Source organism: Thamnophis sirtalis, unplaced genomic scaffold (genome assembly GCF_051295495.1).
Source record: "Thamnophis sirtalis isolate CommonGarterSnake01/CBP01778 unplaced genomic scaffold, rThaSir2_p1.2 scaffold_6, whole genome shotgun sequence".
Classification (NCBI taxonomy): domain Eukaryota; kingdom Metazoa; phylum Chordata; class Lepidosauria; order Squamata; family Natricidae; genus Thamnophis; species Thamnophis sirtalis.
The window spans coordinates 34,582,067-34,597,202 of NW_028261386.1; the positions used below are offsets into that span (position 1 = coordinate 34,582,067).

At 39.5% G+C, this 15,136-nt stretch overlaps 1 protein-coding gene across 19 annotated transcripts in view; it reads left to right on the forward strand.

Annotated features, from left to right (window-relative positions):
• Positions 1 to 15,136, forward strand: part of NRXN1 (neurexin 1) — an 828,007-nt gene that overhangs the window by 766,934 nt on the left and 45,937 nt on the right. The window lies entirely within an intron of this gene.

Genomic DNA, 15,136 nt, shown 5'->3' on the forward strand with positions numbered 1-15,136 from the left:
ACAATGCAATGACCACCTTACTAAAATCATTCACTAAAATTGTGCCAAAAGTTTGGATTTGAGTACAGCAAAAACCACTGGGAACATCAGGTTCAGAAGGTTTTAGAGAATGAGAAAGTCAAGATCTTGTGGGACTTCAGAATTCAGACTGACAGGCACTTGGCCCACAACACACCTGACATAATAGTTGATAAGAAAAAAGTATGGTTCATTGACATTGCAATACCTGGAGATGCACGAATTGAAGATAAACAGCAAGAAAAAATCACAAAGTACCGGGACTTGCAAATTGAAGTTGAGCGACTGTGGAAAAAGAAATTGTGTGTTGTCCCCATTGTAATTGGAGCCCTTGGAGCAATATCTAAAGGGCTACCTCGCTATTTGGAATTTTTAAATTTATCAGACTTTCTGATTCTACAAAAAATCACCCTACTTGGAACAGCTTATATCCTCCGACGTTAATAACAACAACACAACAACAACAACAACAACAACAATAATAATAATAATAATAATAATAATAATAATAATAATAAAATAGTGGGATTTCCGTATACAAACGGACAAACAAACTTGGTTATGGTTAACAACAGGTACATTAAAGAAAGAAACAGAGTCACTAATCCTGGCTGCGCAAGAACAAGCTATCCGCACAAATGCCATTAAGGCCAAAATCGAAAAATCCTCTGATGATGCCAAATGCAGACTTTGCAAAGAAGCTGATGAAACTGTTGATCACATACTCAGCTGCTGTAAAAAAATCGCGCAGACTGATTATAAATTGCGGCACAATTCAGTAGCACAAATGATCCATTGGAATTTGTGCAAAAATTATAATATCAAAACAGCAAAAAACTGGTGGGAACATCAGCCTGAAAAAGTCACCGAAAATCAGATGGTCAAGATCTTGTGGGATTTCCGTATACAAACCGACAAAATACTGGCACATAATACACCAGACATCACACTGGTTGAGAAAAATAAGGTCACAATCATAGACATCGCAATACCAGGTGATAGCAGGGTCGCCGAGAAGGAACATGAAAAAATCGCAAGATACCAGGACTTAAAAATCGAAATTCAACGACTATGGCACAAACCAGCAGTGGTAATTCCAGTGGTAATTGGCACACTGGGTGCTATTCCAAAAGCACTGGAACTACATTTCAAACAGTTAAAAATTGACAAAATCACCATCAGTCAAATGCAAAAAGCCGCACTGCTTGGATCTGCACGCATATTACGAAAATACGTTACGACGTCCTAGGCCCCTGGGTGGGGCCCGACTAGTAACCAATGCCAAATCCGGCGAAACAACTGGCCGCTGTGATACAATTGTGTAATAATAATAATAATAATAATAATAATAATAATAATAATAATAATAATAGATCCTTTAATCAGATTTATTAATCCACTTTGGAAATTGGTATATGATGTTAAAATATTGGTGTGCATCAGTAATGGTATCCTATTATCTTCAAAACCAGTTCGGTATCAGGAGCACATGCGCAGAAGGTGATGACGTCTGGGTGGGTGGGCGGAGCCTTGCACCGCCACCACTACTAGTTTGTCTGAACCGGTGCGAACCGGCAACATACCACTTTGATGTGCATGCCCTCTCAAACATAACATGGACAATATACCTAAATAAGCAACACAAGTAAGGAAGCATATACTGCTCAATTATTATACATTTCCAGTAGATTTCCAGATCTGATTTGTTCGAACAGAAATTTCAGTTTTACTCAAAATGCAGAATGTCTTGGTTCTATTTCTAGACTTTTTACTTGGTGGTAAAAGGATGAAGCAGTCAGCAAACAATGTATATGCAATTGTCACAACTGGGAATTGGCTAGTTAGATATAATCTGCAATGAGATCTGGTGATCTTTTGTCACCTAATATAATTCACAATATTGTTATATACAATCTTTATGTCATGTCACAGTAGTAAGAAAGGAATGGTGCAAACTGACCAGGCAGTACACAATATGCTGGAAATTGTAAGTGCAAACTTTTCTACCATAAACAGCAGTGCAATTAGAACAGAAGGATTTCAAATCAGAGACTTTGTGGATTTTATTATTTTCAAAAAGTCTTCTTTTTAAATCCTAAACATATTAGCTGGCAAACATGTTAAAGCTTAATATTGTGGGTTAGTTAAAGAAAAGATTTGGTGACATAAAGAGTCATGTCACCAGATTCATGTCTTCCTTAGAATATTTTTCTTATTCAGTTTGACCCCTTTGCTCTGCCATCTGTTTGGGACTTTTCATACATCCATCTCTTTTTCACTTCACCACTTTAGTAACAGCTGCCAGGAAAAATCAGCCAGGAAGGACATCCCCTACATTAGTGCTTGCAGAAATGTGTGCATGCTGATATTAGGAAGAATATTAGGATTCAGCCAGGATTGGTTGTTATGTATTATTGTAAAACATGTGTAATAGTATACCAAAATCTAAAATAGATTTTATCTTTCACCTCCCTTCAACCTGTACTTTATTCCACAGTTTTGGAATTTTGTGGAAAATGTTTGAATTTTTATGTCACTAACAGTCGATGAGATGAGAAATACAGAACTATGATAAACAAACAAACATAATATACTGAAAAGACCCAGGCTTAGTGATAGATCTATGTTTTTTCTAAAAGAGATGTCTATTTAAATTATCTCTAGACAAAGTACAAACCATAATACGGAGGATAATTTATATATTTATATGGATCAACAATGAAACATGTTTATTTATTAAGAAGGTGTGGTAAGAGAAATGACAATAATGAACAGCTTCCTTTGTATGCATTTGTACTTTCTTCAACCCACAGATTGGCATTTTATTTTGTCATGTAGTATTCAGATTAGCACTATGCATAACTGAATCAAATAAATCGTTATTCTGAATCATGGCTTATTTTGGTCTGCAGATCTACAAGTAAACATTGGAACAAGGGACTAACTATCCTGTTCTGTGGCCGGGAATATGGTTTTTAAAATGGAAGTGCTGATCCATCACTAATATTTAGTAGTTTCCCATGGTGCAGGGTTCAGTAAACATACATCATATTCAAATGTATTTTTTCCTCAAATGCCTAGAAATTTGCAACATTATAAAAATACATTATCACCCTTATGTACTAGCCCTACTCTTAATCTGTAATTGTTCGTAATATCTTCTAATGCCATGTAATTATTAAAGGAGAGGAGGCTGTTAGGAAAAATGAGCAATAACTCTAATTCAGCATGATAAATGTGGTTTACTACATAACAATTCATAGGGTGGCTCGGTGGCTAAGACGCTGAGCTTGTTGATCAGAAAAGTCAGCAGTTTGGCAGTTTCCCTAGTGCCACATAACAGAGTCAGCTCCCGTTACTTGTCCCACCTTCTGTCAACCTAGCAGTTCAAAAGCATGTAAAAAATGCAAGTAGAAAAATAGGAACCACCTTTGGTGGGAAGGTAACAGCATTCCGTGCGCCTTTGGCGTTTAGTCATGTCAGCCACATGACCACGGAGAAGTGTTTGGACAGCACTGTCTCTTTGGCTTTGAAACAGAGATGAGCACCGCCCCCTAGTGTCAGGAATGACTACGTAGCACATATGTGTGAGGGGAACCTTTACCTTTTACATAACAATTCAAAATTGGTAATTTATGAGCTCAGTATTCTAAACTCTCTGGAGTGACCAATTGGTCAACCTCCCTTTTTTAACATATTTTTTTTAATTGTAAGCTTTTTTTTCATTTATATAAAATACAGAAAGATTTTTCTTTTAAAAAAAAAACAGAATTCCAGTCTAGGGGGTAATTGATATAGAGAAGCTTCAGCTGAAGTACATCTGGTATAATCAGGCACTTGACCAGATGAAATTAGGCCCTAGCATTTATAAAAGACCCAGCCAATTATAGTGGCAGTTGATAATGCCTGTCACTGTAATGGTGATTCTTTACCTTTAAAAAATGAGCTCATTAGCGTAATACTAGAATTTAGAGACATTCTTGAAAATTAGAATGGTAATTGTAACTATCATCTGTCTGTCTGTGTCTATCTTTCACATCAGTGGGTTATGCAGGGCCCCAACGTTTCTCCAACCATGCCAGGTGCTACATATTATTCCACTTCTGATATGTTCGGTTCGGGTTCTGAAGTCTGAGCTTCCAATTTGATTTTCCTATAATGGGGTATATAATTCAAGTCTTGGAGAACTAAGCAATAAACACAAAATCTGAGCATTACAAAAAGCTACTTATCTAGTTTTTCCTAGCAAGCACATTATAAGTTCCAATCTAATTGAAATCTAGTTATGACAGTCCCTCAGGATAGTGCTAGAATAAAAATTACAAGATATCTGTAATTAATTTGGGATCAGTTATCTAATGCTAACTGTATTACATACTCAGCACTTAAATAGTAGTTCAACTATCCATTCTCTCTCCCTGCATCTATTATCCAAAGGAGGAAAAAAATGAATACACAGTACTGATCTAGGAATGTGAAAAAATGAGCTACATCAATGGTTTGAAAATCTAAAAAAGGTATACAACAGAATATGGGGTGGATGTAACAAACCATAGTTCTACATATTCTACATACAGATAGTCTTTGATTTACAAATGATTGCCTAGCAACCATTCAGCGTTAGTACAGACCCTGTTAGCCTCCAAAACATTAGCGAATCATTTGTTTTCCCTCATCTATTGACAGAAATCTTGCCAAACTAAAGCAAACACTTTGCATCACTATTGAACTATCTCATTATACTGTGAGAACTTTTCGGAAGCAGATGACTTTGACCCCCTTCTTCCCAACCAAACTATCTAAACCAGGGCTGTCAAACCCGCGCTCTGCAGGCCAGATGCATCACATGCTGGCCACACCACATCCGGTATAGTAAAGGGGGGGGGAGTCAAGATACGTCACGTGACGATGCTGTGATGACGCGAGTTTGACAGCTATGATCTAAACTTCGCTGTCTCTTTTTATTCTGTAATGCACTCCCTCCCTCCTGAGAATCAGGAATACATTCCACCTTAAACCCTCCAAAAGTTATTTCCAACCTGGTTTCAAAGTTCTGATGTCATCCACTTTCAGTCACATCACCACATTCTCAGAAACTGAGCCAAGCATCCTATAGTCACACAATAATGATTTACAATGGTTTGCTGGAAACTAGCATTACAACCATCACAACTTATGACCATTGCCAGGCTCAATTATGGTCATAAGTCAAAGACTACCTGTATTACTGCTTAACTTAATTAAGCATATATGCAAGGATAAATTTTAAAAATCGTAAGTACTTAATCTGGTTCCCACCACTTTGCAATGTATTTATTTTCCTAAGATCCATGTGATGAAAGGATATGCAATTATCCCTATTTAAGCCACAAGTGCACAACAGATTTTGACAGTAATTGCAACACTGTTTGGTATGCTAGTCTATTAGTCACTGTCAAGAACAGTCATGAGAATTAAAGTTCTATATAGTTATACGGTTACAATTATTTGTAATTAAATTCCTCGTTGTTTATGGGAGAGCATCTCTGGATATTCTCTTCCAGTTATTAATGTAGGGCTCATGGATCTCTGTGGTGAATTATCATGATTTGCTTACATGATCATGCATATATATCTTTTTTTTTTAAAGTATCAAAATCATATGTCTGTTCTTTTTGTTAGGCAATGTAAGTATGTTGAGGGTGGTTGGAGAGAGGATAGTTGGTAGAGGTATTATCCTCCATGTTGGCTGAGAAGCCAGCAGTGAGGGCCACATATACATTGTGGTGGTTGTTTTACCAGCGCATTCTCCAATTGGGCAACTGGATTTGAGGCAGCTGTGGTTGTAGGAACAGGTTATGTCGTGCAACTTTCCACATGGGATAGTGTCTGTTTTGGCCTTTTTTATCTTTTTCCTCACCCTATTCTATGGAGTTATGTGATCTGAATGAGAGGACCAACCTGTATTACCAAAAGCTGGGGGATTTCCATCTTAGAAATGTGGCATAAATTTAAGTTGTTGGGCAGGGATGAGAAGTGCTGATCTCACCTGGTGGCTGTACAACATTGCTCTACTGATGAATTTGGGCCTTAGGATGAGATGAGATTGCTGTTTGTGTACCCGCCTCTCTGCTACTTTGTTTCCCTATTAGAGCAGATCAATTTCAGGCCTACTATTGGGGACTATGGCAGAACAACCTGCCTTCAGAATTGGATGCAGTTCAGAATTTAATAGCAACCATAGACTTGTTCCAAGATCTATTAATAGGTCAGTTCACAATAGGAGTCAAATGTTAGAACTGGATTTTGTCTCTTGGCAAAAGCAATGTGATCTGAAGTTGGGATACATTATCATCAATCTCTTGCCATCAACAGATCATTCCTGTTAGACTACAGCTTCAGTCAGCCTGCTGCTGGTACCTGAGATGGACATGATCGGGCTCCAAAGGGAATTTAAATGAATCCCTGGAGCACTGGTACAAGCTCAACTAAAGCTTTACTTGCTGCTTGGAATGAACAAGTGATTGTGACCTTGGATCAGATCATGCTTGTCAGAATCTTTATGCATGTGAATCCCACAGAGCAATTTGCTTTTCAGAAGGGCTTAGAAGATGAATCAGTACAAGAAAGGCCTAAAATACTGCTGGACAAATGACAGGTCTAATTGAGCATAGATAAGAAGTTTTAATTAAGGATTACCTAATGATAGTAAGAATAGAGAAATCACTTATTTCAATAGATGAGAATATATGTAACTCAGTATTGAACTATGAAGTCTTTGGTGCTCTATGAGCTTGATAGTTTGCTTGCAGATGTTTCATTAGCCAACTAGGTAATATCATCAGTGCAAGTGAGTATGGGGCTTTTGTTCCCTGTTTACAGTAGCTTGCCATGGGTTCTGGTGAGGGTGTATTTTTCTCCTTGGTAGTTGATTAGGTTATTGTTTTCTGCTTGATTGAATTTATTGTCAATCAGCTTTGTATTACATTACCCATATGTTGCAGAAATCCTCTCAACCTTTTATTATAAAAATATTATTTGTATTATTTATATTATAATATTTGTAAAACTTACTATTTACAGAAATAACTATATATTTACTTGGGTTCTTTTGCTTTCTTCTGGTCAATCACCAAGCTACCTTCAGGGTCTTAATATTAGTATGTGACCCTATTCACAACTCAGTACAGTGGTACCTGGATACTCAGCAAACCAGGTGGGATACTATGTGATCCTAGTGAGTCATGAGGCAGCTGACAACAGCAAGTTATACCTTGCACATTGATTACCAGGAGAAAGATGAGTACCTGGACAAGCTTTTTGCTTCAAAGTGTGTCAAATTTGACAAACTTTGAAGCAAGTATCGAGGTACTACTGTACAAGGCACCTACTGGGAGGCAAGGGAGCAGAAAGCCACATAGTGATATAAACCCTGACCCTCTTTTATTTGGGATACAACATTGTGCAGGTATTATATTGCATGCGCACAACCAGGACAAGATTCCTTTGAAAAATATGTCCAATGAGATTATTTTCCCAGAGAGGTCCATTCCTTGGGGAAGGTCCTCCTTTCCTTGTCGTTAATTGCTTTTAGGGTTAACTGAAGAAGACACGCTGGCATCCGTTCTGTACAATGACCTGTCCTCTGCAGTCTGACAAGCTCCAACATTTAACATTTTTGTTATCTCTTAATAAAAGTTCTGTTAGTTGGCCTTCATCAGCTATTAACATAACCTTTACTTTTAATGAATTGCTGCTTTGAGATTTTTTTCAACGAAAGGCATAATAAAATATTTTTATAGCAAGAAAACCTATTTAAATCATACAGACAATTTTATGAGTCACTCTCAGTGAGCTCCATAATTGTATTTCAATACACATGAACTTAAAGTAAATAATATATTTCCTACCCGATGGAACTACTGAGTTGGTATTCCCCTCATAACTATTCGTTTTATTTTTCATCATCATCATTTTAGCCATTGTCTGCCCACCCGCAGGATGAAGGCCTGTTCCACAGGTTTCCAACCAATATGGTCCTGACCTTTCTTTTGCCAATTGGGCCCTCAGTACTTGCTGCTGTCATCAATCCATTTTGTTTTAGGTCTCTTTCGTGGACACTTTTTATCAAGAGGGATCCATTCTATTTTTTAAAATTTTTATTTATTTATTAAATATGTTGCCCATCTCTCCAAGGCAACTGTTTTGACTATATGTAGCATAGCCTACATAAATTATTCTGATCTGTATGTATTTATTTAGAAAAGTTATATGCCTCCCCCATCTTATGAACCACAACTTGGGGAAGCTCACAGCCACAACAATAAAAAACATAAGAAAAACAATTAACAATGTTCCCCAAACAATTCCCAGTATCTCAAAGCAAGTAATTTGCCACTGCCGACTTTTACAATACTTCTACAGTTTCACTATCTAACAGTTTATGGTGATCACCCATCCAAGAACTGGCCAGGTATGACCCTCCTTTTTAAAACCAGGCAGGGCTAGCTAAATGCAATTCTCTTCATAGGATTGGCCATAACTTTGATTTCACTATCATCATCTTTATCATTGAGTTTACTTTGTCCAAGCCTTGTGGAAGGCTGACTGATTGCAAATTCCAGGTTTATATTGGTCATATTATAGAGATTTTCAGTACTGTTAACGTGTTGCTGTAGGTTTTGTTGCCGTTTGATTTTATTACACGTTTCCATGTTTGATTTCATAACAATTATGACAGTAGGCATTCCATGACAAGAAAACCATTGCCTGAAGGGTGCATAGTCACGGGTTAATACATATTATTATGAAAAGTACTCTATATGTAGCTGTAAAGAGGAGAGGAAAGAGGTCTGTTAACAGTCAGGGATACATCGTGATTCCCTGTATTCTGAAACCATTGGCACGCTGTACCATTCTGTGGGAGCTGTTCGAGGGAACAAGGACCATTTTCCTTCCCTAAAAATAAACTGAGAGGTAAATTTGTGTCTGGAGAGGTAATATTGTATTTAGTATCATATCCAGTCTGGGTGGAACATGTTAGGCACCTAACAGGCTAACTGGTAGCACCTAAAATGGGAATCAATAAATATAATCCATGAGGGATATCATTACTTCTTGCAACAAAAAATCCATTGTTTTACAAAATTAAACATATAATGATTACCTGTAAAATTTGGCAATTCCAAAATATAATGAATATTGCAGAAGACAGCAACGACATACTGACTGATGTCTAATGGACAACTTCTTGGACATGCCAAAATCAGCATTTTAAAGAGATTTGGGGGATTTTGTTTTCTCCTCCTTATAGTCTAACCACTGTGAGAAAGGTGCTTGCTATCACAATGCAGGTTAAAAAGGAATGGGAGTTTGATCACATGTTTCTGATTTCTGTATTTAATTTCTTTTGATACACACACTCCTGGATATGAAAACCCTAAGTCACTCATATCAAATGCAGATAGTAGCCAGAAGTAGGTTGCTACAGGAAGGACAGGAAGGATACCTGGCAAGTAGACCAGTTACTCCTACAGAAGACCTGGGAAGCCTCATAAAGTTAACAAGAATCAGCTGGCTACAAAGACCTTGTCTGGTTTTAAGCACAGCTTGTCTTGAAATACTTGAGGGACCGCCTACTGCCAATTACCTCCACTAGACCAATTAGATCCCACAGACTAGGCCTCCTCCGAATTCCATCAGCCGGCCAGTGTCGACTGGCGACTACCCAGAGGAGAGCCTTCTCTGTGGCTGCTCCGACCCTCTGGAACAAACTCCCCATGGAGATTCGTACCCTCTCCACCCTCCAGGCCTTCCGCATAGCCCTTAAAACCTGGCTGTTCCGACAGGCCTGGGGCTAAAGACTCGTTGCCCCACTCGAATGGTATGACTGTTGTGCTTTTAACTGTGTATGGTTTTATGTTTTTTTGTTATTTGTTTGTATTTCCCCTCCCTTGAGTTGTGAGCCGCCCTGAGTCCCCTCAGGGAAAAGGGCGGCATATAAATAAATTAAAACTAAAACTAAAACTAAACTAAACTAAACTAAATAGAAACTCCAAGGGTAGCGAAAGAAATTAATGCCTGTTGCTTATCTGGAACAACATCAGTGGATCAGAACTAGGCATCATTCCAAAAGGCCAGCCAAAAATATAAGAAAATAGGCCACTTGTACTTTTTTCTTCGTCCTTCATTAATTCTTATCACATTTGTATTTTGTGGTGCCCTTTCTGCACCATGAACTGTAAAGCACTAATTCTTACAGGCATTGCACGGGCCCGTGTATTTAAATATGGGTTAACAATATTGCTACTTCAATATATGTGTGTGTGTGTGTGTGTGTGTGTGTGTGTGTGTGTAATTAGTGTCACAACACCTGGTACGCCCAAATATGGGAGGAAGCTTACTGCTTCCATTCTCTGTCTATCGGCTTGTCACAAGAGACCATACATACCCATTTCCCTAGCTCAGCTGATAAAGGAGGAGAACCTTGAGGCTTAGTGGTTAATACATCTGCCTAATATGTAATACAACCCAGGTTCGAATCCCAGTAAGGGTATGGCTACCTGATGAGAGCTAAATAGCTTGAAATAGATCTATACTAGTTTCCCTTTATTTATTTATCAGCACAAATACAACATATATATATATATATATATATATATATATATATATATATATATATATGTGTGTGTGTGTGTGTGTGTGTGTGTGTGTGTGTGTGTGTGTGTGTGTGTGTGTGTATGTGTATGTATGTATATGTATGTATATGTATACCAGGGACGTGCAGTCACTAGAGGCAGGGGAGTCGGGGCCTCACCAGTCTCCTGAGGGAAAGGAAAGAATTTTAAATAATTTTTTTAAAATAATTAAAGCCAGGATAGTTGCTACCAGATTTCAAGACACAGTGGCTTGGTGTCTGCTCTCAGTGTTAACTATAGGAGGAGGCCAGAGAACTCGGGGCCTCCTTTGCATAAGGAATTTTTCGCCTTTTAAAAGTTAAGAAAGGGTTAAAAAGCAAAAAAGTTTGTATGCAAAGGAGGCACTGATTCTCCCGCCTCCTATCTGGGAGCAGCGAATCATGCCTGTGCAAGGGCACTTGAGCGACTACGCAATCTAGCAGTTTCCATCAAGGGTGATTCTGGAGAGGTTGCTCTGGGCCGCCAGCCGCCGTTTCTTCAGCAGCAATTTCTTCTCTGCCCAGCGTTTTCTACTGGGCAGACCCGGGTCTTGGCAGCTCCCGCGATGCAAAGTGTCCCGCCGGGCACTTTGCATCGCGGGAGCCGACAAGCACCGACATTCCCGCTGCCCCGGTCTGCAGCCAGCCCAGCACCGAGCGGGGAGGATGAGGATGACGAGGAGAAGAGCGGTGAGTCCTTGTGCCGGTCAGCCGGCCAGGCGGGGAGCAGGTCTGGCGGGGGATGGGTGGGCTGGCTTGCTGGGGAGGGGGGATCATGGCCGCTCAGGTGGCCCCCGCCGCTGCCGACAGCAGCTTGGGTGTCCCGGCTCCGTCCAACCCGCTTCTCCTTGCCGTTGCACTCCACTGCCTTGCCCCGCGCCTCCTCCGATGAACAATCCTGCTTCCCCAGCCTGCAGCCAGCCCAGCACCGAGAGGAGAGGAGGAGGAGGAGGAGGAGGAGGAGAGCGGTGAGTCCTTGTGCCGGCCGGCCGGCCGGGCGAGGAGCAGGTCGGGTGGGGGGTGGGTGGGCTGGCGGGCTGGCTGGGGAGTGGGGATCATGTCAGCTCAGGTGTCCCCCTCCCCAGCCAGCCAGTCCACCCACCCCCGCCCGACCTCCTCCCTGCCTGGCCGGCCGGCCAGCACAAGGACTCACCGCTCTTCTCCTCCTCCTCTTCCTCCTCCTTCTCCCCGTTCTGAATAGACTTTTCAAATTCAACCACACTGACTCTTCCAAATTCAGAAATTTTAGGAATGGCTATCACTGTGATGGTGAACCTATGGCACACATGCCAGAAGTGGCATGCAGAGCCTTCTCTGCTGGCATGTGTGCCATTGCCCAAGGAGTTTCTTTCACAAGTTTGGAATGTCAGCGGGGACGGAGGAGGCGGGGGGGCAAAGCGGTGGAGCATGACGCCAAGAAGCTTGGATGGAGCCGGGACACCCAAGCTGCTGGCGGTGGGGGCCACCTGAGCGGCAATGATCCCAGCTCTGCTGCTCCTCGGCGGCATACTTTTGGAATGCCCTTTTGGAATGTCAGCGGGGACGGAGGAGGCGGGGATCGAGGCGGCAGTGTGCTTCTCGCCGCTACTGCGCTCTTGCCTCACCAACGGTAACCCTCACCGCATGTCACTGATACACACACACACACACACACACACACACATATACAATAAAGGAAAATTAGTTAAAAAGAAATAGATCTGTAAATGTACTGTATGTTGGATCTGGTTAGTTTTGTTTTTTGCAAATCTGTCAGGTGGTTTGTTGTTTGAAGGTTAAAATGTAAAACAAGATTGCACTTTTTATATAGAACTAAATAGATCTTCATTTCTTAATATGTATCTTTATATTAGTTGGGCTATTCAAAGTATTTAACATATAAAACATTTAAAGCTCAATGTTTGTTTTAAGGGTTGGAAAATTTTTTGAAAGGGGTTACCCTAACCACACTAAGAATGCTTTGAAGCTAAAGCAGCTCTGAATAGACTTTTCAAATTCAACCAGACTGACTCTTCCAAATTCAGAAATTTCAGGAATGGCTATCACTGTGATGGTGAACTTATGGAACACATGCCATAAGTGGCATGCAGAGCCTTCTGGTTTCTGTTTCCCTTCTGTTTCCCTTCAAACAACGAAACAGAAGCTCATGAAAGAAAAAGAGCTTACCTCTTGCTATGCTGCCGGTTTTGGGATGCCCCGCCTTCCGCCCGCCAGCTGGTCTTTGGGTCGCTGCTGCACATGCGTGCATGTCTGTGCATGTGCATGTTCACATGTGTGCCCACACTTGTATGTTCGTGCACACGTGCATGTTCATGCATACACATACACCTTTCAGTTTGGGCATGTGCACAAACAATTTTGGAACTCGGTGTTTAAAAGGTTCGCCATCACTGGGTTATACTCTATCTCAACTTTACAACAACTATTGTAAACTCAAATGGGATCTCTTAGGCCAAAATACTTTTGAATTTGAAACATAAAAGCGATATGCGATACCCGAAAAGCTCCCAGAAACATTGAGAGGATAAAACTTGCTTCTGTTTTATGCCCCCCCAAAAACAAAATGGAGGAAGGGAAATAGAATATGATTTTTTTCATTGTTTTTTCAATGAAATGAAATGGTTTCTGTTTGAAAATACTATTTGATTGGATTTTCTGATAATTTTACAACTCCTTCAATTACAAAAAAGAGGGAAGGACAGTAATGGCAACAAAATACAGGCTTTTATATATGGTATATGCTTGTAGTTATGTCAGAAGGAACATTTAAAGATATTCATCAATCACATATATGTCTTCCAGGGGAAGGTGTAATATACATGTGCATTGGTTTATGTTTGGAGGACTGTACAGTTGATTGTTGGCAAATAAGTGAATGAAGGTGTCTATTGAAAAACACATAAAATGGATTTGTTTCCTCCACAACATTTATTAGGAAAGAGCTATCATCATCTCTTTTCATATAAGACTTAATTACAGTCTACTAACCCCCCCCCCCCATGTTCAAAATTAGGGATTTATTCTCTGAATGTAGAATCCAAATTTGTGCCTATTCCACAAAATGCCACATTAAGTTCAGCAAGTTATCATATAAGTCAATATAAAGAGGTAGTTCTAAGACATCCTTGACTTGAAAAGAGAAAATTATGTGCAGTAAAAATATTGTAAGTCTACCATAAGATTATGAGTACATAATAACTGATAGTTCAGAGTAGATGGATTAACATATCAGAAACATGTATTGAAATGTGAAACTAAAAATGCTGAAAACATTTACTGCCTAAAATCTCAGAATGCACTATTTTGAATATTAGAACAGCTAAGCAAAGATTAAGGTTCAAATTTAGCTATCAACACAACTGATAATTCTGTGGAGGTCTTTATTGGCAGATTGATTTTTCTATATAGTGACTATTTTGTTACAGATTCACACCCAGTGACTACAATTGGTTCCAGCAAAATGGTTATTAAACAATCTATTCCTTCCTGAGCTGCTTTTCTCTGCAGCCCAGCATTTCCCTAAATATATTAAAGCAAATTAACAAACACAGCTCTATGACTTTAATTAGCTGATTAGAACCTGCCTAGCTGGTAGCTATTGCCTAAAACTGGCCAGAACCTAATCAGTTTCACACTGACGATTTTTGTTATATTATATTTTTTCTATAAAAAAAGATATTTTTATAAAGATTTTTGTTGTCCTAAATATGTGCTTTTGTTAGAAAATACATTTGTTACAATTGTTTTTGTGAAGAGTCATTACCCAAGGTAGTTATTAAATGTGGATCACCTATATTTTTTGTTTAGCCTTAACAAAGCTGATGTGATATATTATGAGGAAGAATAATATTATATCTCTAATTTTCTGATGGATGAATACTAACAGATGTGCTTTGTTTGCAAAAAGCTTTCTAGCTGGTTCTTTGCTCTTTTGGGAAACAGTTGTTGATATTTTATCTGGGCAGGATAGTGTTAACAGTAAATTAGAGTTTGCTAATAATGCAAATACTATCTGTGCCGAAACCTCATTATCTGAACCTTGTTGATCTACCTCTTTAGCTGACACTATTCATAGGTTATCTGATTAGCTGATTCCCCAGTTTTGTGGAAGTCTCCCAGGCTACATAGATCCTTCTTTTCTTTCTCTTTGCTGACCTACTTATGTGCAAGAGGCTTTGAAAACATTGCTGGAGCTTCTTTCTTTTGTTCCCTCTCCCCCTTCAAAATCACATGCCTAGCCTAGTTGGGCATGAATCTTTTAAAACTTTGCAGCTCTCATTAGCACAGCAGCATCTCTGTGTTGTATCTCTCTATTGCTTCATTGTCTTTATGGATTCATTGTTCGAAAACATTAATTACAGAGTGTAACATGCACACCACAAATGCCATTGATTAGCCTGGGTTTTTTTTAAAGGATAATTACAGTCAGAAGGCTTTTCCGAGGCATCCTGGATTGAGGGCTGT